The following is a 7500-nucleotide window of genomic DNA, read 5'->3' as shown; positions in this document are numbered from 1 at the left end:
GTTCTTCATCATATAATATTAACATTTTAGCCTTTGCAGCTCCTACAAAGCTAAATTTACGTTCACAGTCTGTTACTTGGGTCATATTTTTCGAGTAATGCAGAAGTTTCCCTTGCTTAAACACTGATGTTTTCCTTTTTTTTAACTTCATCACAGGTGCATCTAATTACTTCATCACAGGTGCATCTAATTACTTCATCATAGGTCCATCTAAGTATCACATACTTTATGTGGCACAAGTGAAAAAATCATTAACGTCATTGACATACCTTATTTTGGAACTGATTCTCTCGTTAAGCACCATAACTGCATGGCCTCAGCTTCGAGTTGGTAAAGAGACTCTACACTGGCAAGCTTTTAGAGGTTCTCAGGGTGTACTTTTGTACACTGGCATATAATTGAACATAATTACTATTGCTAATAGACACTCTCTGTTTTATTATTTAATTATTTGTTATGCTATTTGTGCGTTATCTGTTTTATTAAACAATGTATGGTAAGCCAAACACCCTAATAAACTTGAACCAAAAACAGACTTCTCAATTAGGAAGGTCTGTCTACTAATTTACAAAAGTCCTTTGGAAGAGGCCTCAAAGAAGTTCTGAAAAAAACATCTAATGCTGTTTTCAGTAAGAGTGTAGAAACACTAGCCTCAGCTGGAGACACTTTCAGGAGGTGGAGCACTTTGAGGAACTCCTGCACGTGGTGGACAAGCCCTTCTTGGAAGAGGCACTGGAGGAAGTAAATGATGGAAGTGGGTTAATATTTAACTGGTTAACTGGATCTAATATTTCTAGAAGAGGTCAACGTGACAATGAAGCAGTTCTGCAGTAGCAGGACTGCAGGAGTACATGACCAAGAATGCTGAATGAGATGGATATTTTTCAAGTATCAAGGCTAACATACTTTTCGATGTTGCTTGCAAAATGAGATTAGTACCTCTAGACTAAATGTGGGAGATGGCCCCCATCTTCAAAAATGGAGACAGGAGTTTGTTTTCAAATTATAGAGGGAACATACACTCCTCAGCCTCTCTGGAAAAACCTTTACCAATGTGTTGGAAAAGGGGTACAGAAAGAGAGGTGCTTATTTTCTCATGGCCATAGAACAGTGGATCACCTCTTTTCTTTGTATAGACATTGGAGGAGTTGTGGGATATATCCAGTAACAACACATACCTCAGAAGGTCTCATGGGAGGGGCTACAACAATATAGGCTTTTGTGTGGCTGCAGCTAAATGCTGTTCTCTCCCTGCACTTGTAGAAATTGAGTTGTGTCCACATTCTTTGTGGTAAAAAAGATACATTAGAGGCAGACATACAACACTGCCCAGAATGTGTATGGCCTGCCCTCTTGCTCATGATTTTCATGGATGGGATAGATATCAAGGCAGAGTGGGTTTGGCAGACCATCAAGTCTGGGGATATGAGGGTTATATATTTGTTTGTAGATGCTGTTTTCTTAATCAAGTGATTTTAAGGTCTGGTGTGTGCCACAGTGGTCCCCTGCTGAATGTGAGGTTCCCAAGATGAAATCAGAACCTCCAAATCAGAAGTCACGGTTCTCTTCCTGAAAAGAGTGTGCTATACTCTACAAGTGAGGATACATCAGCTTGCTTAGCGGAAGTAGTTCTTGGGGTCATGAGTAAAGGTAGATAGAACTGAAAGACTGACCAGCAGATGGCTGCAGAGGCAATACAACATGCACTCTCCTGGACTAGGGGTAAAGAAGCTAGAGATGAATCATAGAATGAAACTCTCAGTTTACTTGTCACTTAATGTCCCCAGCCTCACCTATGCTGTCAGCTTTGGAAGTGACCAAAAATATGTGATCACAAGTGCATCAGGTAAAAATGAGGTTCCTTCACATGGTTGTTCAGATCATTCTTTAAGGCAGAGTGAGGGGCTGAGTGATCTAGGAAGATCTGGGAGTAGAGCTGCTGAGTTTTAATAGTTGAGAGGAGTCAGTTAAGGTGGTTTGGGCACCTATAGAAGGACACTTCTTCTGGGGATGTACCAGGGAATATCTACATTGATGAGGTCCTGGCACAGATCAGGACACATAGGGAAAATTTAAATTTCTCAGCTTGTCTGGAAACACCTGGTAATTTCATCAGATTTAGTGGGAAGTTCTGCTGCAGTGAGAAAGTCAGGTCTACCTTGCTCAACTTACAACCACTTCAACTTTCACCAGAATGAGAAGTTTAGAAAATACATGGATGAAGTTCATACTGTCTTGGGACTACTTGAAGCTTGAAAGCTTTAAAACAAAGCATTTTGGACTACATTTTGCATCCAGGGAAGGACATTCAAACTGCATTTAAAATACTAGACTTATCTTACAATTGAAATCAGTTTTGTGTGCTGGGTTTGTTTTTTTATTTGAAGATAAAGCCATTAATGTAAGGCATTTTGTAGTCTGCAATGCTTTTTAAGTCGTTTCTGTGCTGTATCTAAGTGTTTTGAGTGAGCTCTCATTTTACTGCATTTTTACTATCATCATCTAAATCTGAAGCTATAGCTAAAAAGTCATTTGGGTCTTACAGCATCCATTATTATTCTAAGCTCTTAAATAGATTATTAGCATTGTTAATCTAATTCTGTGTTGTAGCCACTTTTCAAACTTAAAACAAAAAGCCAGCTTTGGACAGTTGTGTGAGTTGTAACTAGAGCTTGTGGTAATTAAATCCAGCCCCTGGTATTTTACATTAAACAAGCAGTTAGCCATCATAGTCTTGGGACTGCAAAAAGCTGGAAAAATTGAAAACAAAGCATTTGGACTACATTTTGCATCCAGGAAAGCACATTTAAACTACATTTAAAATATTGCACATATCTTACCATTTAAATCAGTTTTCTGTGCTGTGTTGTGTTTGTTCTTTATCTCAACCTAAAGCTATTAATTTAAGCATTTTATAATCTGCAGTGCTTTACAGGTGGTTTTTGTCCTGTGCCTAGATGTTCTGAGTGGACTCTTATTTTATTGCATTGTTACTACCTCTCTTCTGAATTTTTTCCCACCCACACACCCTTTTCCTGTTGTGCTTTTAAACTTGGAGGCTTCTTAGCTGCAGTATATCTGGCCTTGGAAGCTCCTCCCCAGTCTCATCTTCTGTAAACCCAGTCCAAGAAGCTTCTCCCAGTCTTATCACCTCTGCTCAACTTACTGGGTACTGGCAGAAGAAACTGGGAAGGCCCTCCCCTTAGACTGTCAGTGTAGGAAATTGCCTTAAAGTATGTGTGTTCCTCATTGCTGGCTTGTCTGCCTTTGAATTGCCTTGTAATTACTTGTTGCTAGTTGTTAGATTTCTTTCTAGTACCTTTTCACTTGTGGATAAGTAAAGTGTTTTTACATTAAGAAGACTTAAACTACAAATTTAGTAACATTAGAAATGTAGTGTGGTTTGTTTGAGTTGGGACACTCACAGGTAGGCTTATGTGAGAATTACTTGTTATAACTAATTGTTTGATTTGTTGTTGATACCTTTTCACTTTTGGCTAACCAGAGTGTGTTTTACATTAAGAAGACTGGGACTGCAATTCCAGTAGGACTAGAAAGGTAGCCTGGACTGTCCAAACTGGAAATCACACAGCAAGGCTTAAAGCAAGAATTAGTTGTTGTAGGTAGTTATTTGATTTGTATCAGATACCTTTTCATTTTTGGCTAACTAAAGTTTGTTTTTACATTAAGGAGACTGGGACTTCAATTCTAGTGACAGTACAAAGGTAGCCTGGTCTGTCCAAATTAAGAAACACACAAGGAGGCTTAAATTCAGATTGTTTCATCAGCCAGAGGGCTTTTTAGGGACTTAGCTGCTTGATATTAATCTGCACTTAAGAATTATTTTTATTGTGCTTTTATATTAAGAAGTTCCAGGATCCTGTATCTTGTGGCAAAATGTGTTTATCTGGTCTCTCTGATTTGGGAATCACTCCATAGAGCTCAAAGTGCAGTTGTTTATTGGCCAGAGGGTACATGAGCTATTTTTCAGCTTTTGTCTTTTTGGTATAAATTATGTGTGTTTGGGTGGAGCTGTTCATTGAGCAGTGGTGGTTAGTAGTACCCTGTAAAGTATAGTAGCAAGCCTATAAAACTAGTAATTAGGACTTTAACCTGTAACACAGAAATTATTTGCATGGAGCTAAGCTTAAGGCAGCTAGTTAGCATGTCAATCAGTACTAATAGCAGATATTAGTGCTATCTAGCATCTAGCCTTAATCCTAAACACTACTCAGGTGACCCCTGTGAAACCACGTCCTTAAACCATAATAGCCCAACCCTAATGCAGGTCCTAACAACATGGATATGCAATTTCCTAATGTCTTTTAATCCTTAAAGAAACTAATACAGTATGAGAGAGATGTACATCCTGTACATAACTTCCTTGGAGGTAAACATTTCACTTACAAACAAGGTTATCAAGAACGCACACTACATCCTTCACACGTACCATTAACCACACTCAGAGAACTTCTTATGCTGAGGCATGTAAAAGAAATCTTCCCAAACCTCAAAGACCTCCTTAACCATTAAACAGCAACATCTATCCTCAGCAATTAGTAAAGCACACACCAAAAGCAATACCTAGCATCGCAGATAAGCCTACACCCAGTGATCCCCCCCAGTACAAAGCCCATAAGGCAAGCCAACACTTTGCCTAGTACTCTTGTTGTAGGGGATTCTATTGTACAACACACAGATGCCCCGCTCACCAGGCTAGACCAGGAGAAAATAAGAATTAGTTGCCTATCTGGAGCTAGGATCCACAATATTATGCACATAAACACAGGTCACAGCACCCCAGGTACCAATATGATTCTGTCATAGTCCAGGTGGGTGTAAATGACCTGAGACATACCACAATGGACTATATGAAAAGCGACATTATGGATCTCTCTAAATATGTGTAACAGACAAGTATGTGCCTTGCACTGAGCATCATTCTACTTCACCAAGGAGGACACCGCAGCTGGAACACAAAATGATTGATTTTAATAATTGGCTTAGTTTTTGGTGTCACTCCAAAGGGATCAATATCTATCAGCATAGGAGGACATGGTAAATGGACCCTCTCGCTTTACCAGGGGGTGGTATGCACCTGTCCCCCATGAGTATTTGGATATTGGCAAAAACCTTAGGCAGCCCCTTAGAGCCTTTTTTAGGCAATGTCAAAATGAAAAAAATACCAACATAGCAAAAAAATAATTTAAAGCAACCTTAAAGTGCTTCAGTGCTAGAAGACTAAACAATAAACTCCACACCCTACAAGCTCTTCTGAGTCTGGAGGATGTAGACATCTGTGATTTTACCAAGACTGTATTTAAAGCTGCACAAAGTGCTCTGGAAGTGGAAGTCTACAGCATCTTCCAGACATTTACACCAACAGCAGCACAAATACGCGCTATAGGTGGAGGTGTCTCACTCTATGTTAGTAACAAATACAACTCCTGGTTGGTTAAATAGGATGATGCCCTGGAGCTTATCCATGTCCATGACTCCATAGACAAGGTTGCTTAACATGACCTGGCCAGCTACAGGTGACCCTCTATACCCACAAAGCTCACAGCTCTTACCTCGACCTATTAGAAACATACACCACCCAACCAAATACCATATTCATGCTAGAGTTTAATTATGCCTCTATAGAATGTAAAATGTACACTGCCTCTAATTCACTTTCCTGGACTTTATCCTCACAAACACCCTGCATCAGATAGTGAGTGCAATATAACCACAGGATTAAACATACTGGAGCTAGTACTCACCAACATGGGAGTGTATTGTACCCCCTATGTCCTATCCTCTCACTGGCAAGGTCAGATCACAAAGGTGTCTCCCTCAAAATAAAAATCAACCCAGAAAACCCTACTAAACCCATAACAGTTCGAAACTATTGTAAAGCAAACGACATCCTAGTAAGTGACAGTTTGTCAAAATTCATGGCTCCCCCAAGCCCTGAAAACACAGCTACCTATGCAGAATTTTTGTATGGTTTCTGAAGAAGTCGAGCTATTTGTCTTGACGAAAAGTGGATTGTATTTTTGTACACTTAAAAGGATATTAAAAGCACGTTATTGTCATTCTGAGTGCCTTGGTTCAATATCTAGTGTGGAGTATTAAGGATCCGTGCCTTTTGCAGTTTTGATCAACTTGCATCTTTTACCAGTATGCAGAATTATTCACAGAAACTCTGTACAAACATGTAAATGACTGCACTGAGGCTGACATTCCTACCAGAAATAAGCCCATATCTAACACCAAAAGCAAACCCCACTGGTGGAATCCTTACCTTAACAGGATATATAACAAAAGAAAAAAAAGTCATTGCCAGAATCAAAAATAGTAACCCTCATAGAAACAAGAACTTTCTGATTCAACTAAACAAGAAACTATGAGGTCTAAAAACATCCAACAAGACCAATGAACAAGGTCAGGATAGCCTCCCATGCTAAGGATGATCACAGGGTGCTCTTCAGCTATGTCAGAAACTGTAAATGTAACACTCAGCAGTCTGCAGAACTGGTAGTAAATGGCAGAGCCTTCACTGACCAGGGTGATGTAGCAAATCAGTTTGCTGATAAAGTTAGCTCTAATGTCACCCCCCACTACCCCCCAGTGAAATCGCTCCTAGCACACCTCTCCCAGCTATAAACAAGAAGCAGGTCCTGGTTGCACTCACTAAGACCCAAATCACTGCTTCAGTGGGCTCTGACAATATCCCTGTTGCCTCCTAAATATCTAAAACATTGCCTTGCAGGACCATCTGAGGCATTGTTCATCTACAGCCTCAAAATAAATTACATGCCAGGTGAATGGTGGGCTACAACAGTCATCCCTCTTTATAAAGGTGGACCAGCAACTGACCCTAGGAACTACAGGCCCATCAGTCTCTCAAGCATAATATGCAAAGCCATGGAATGAACTTTCAAGGAAATGATCAACAAGGACAACTGCAACCTACAGACATTGAATCCATCATATTTTGACTTTGTTAAGGGAAAGTCTTGACTACTCAACCTGGTAGATTTATTTGAGAGGGACACCAAAGCTATTGATGAGGGAAAAACAGTGCATAACACCTATCTTGACCTGGCCAAGGTGTTTGATACAATACTCCATTCAGATATTGTTGACAAACTCTGACAACAAGGCATAAATCCCTACATAACTCACTGGATTGCCAGCTGGCTCACAGATAGAACCCAAGAAGTCAGGATCGGTGAGACCACCTCCACCAGGAGACCAGTCACCAGAGGAGTACCCCAGGGCTCCATGCTGGGCCTGCTCCTGTTTGGTAGCTACTTCTTGGAAGTCAAGGCTAATGTGAAAGGCTCTTATCTCAACAGGTTCACAGATGAATGTAAACTGGGAGCTGTCATAGATTCCCCCCATAACACCAACATCTTACAAGAGAATTTAACATAAACAAATGACTGGTGCCAAAGCTATGGATTAAAACTCAACATGAAGAAATGCGTTATTGTGCTCTTTGGGAAATCA

The sequence above is a fragment of the Protopterus annectens genome, chromosome 17.part0 (genome assembly GCF_019279795.1).
Source record: "Protopterus annectens isolate FY-2018-M chromosome 17.part0, PAN1.0, whole genome shotgun sequence".
Classification (NCBI taxonomy): Eukaryota; Metazoa; Chordata; order Ceratodontiformes; family Protopteridae; genus Protopterus; species Protopterus annectens.
Note: the sequence above shows the minus strand (reverse complement) of the source record.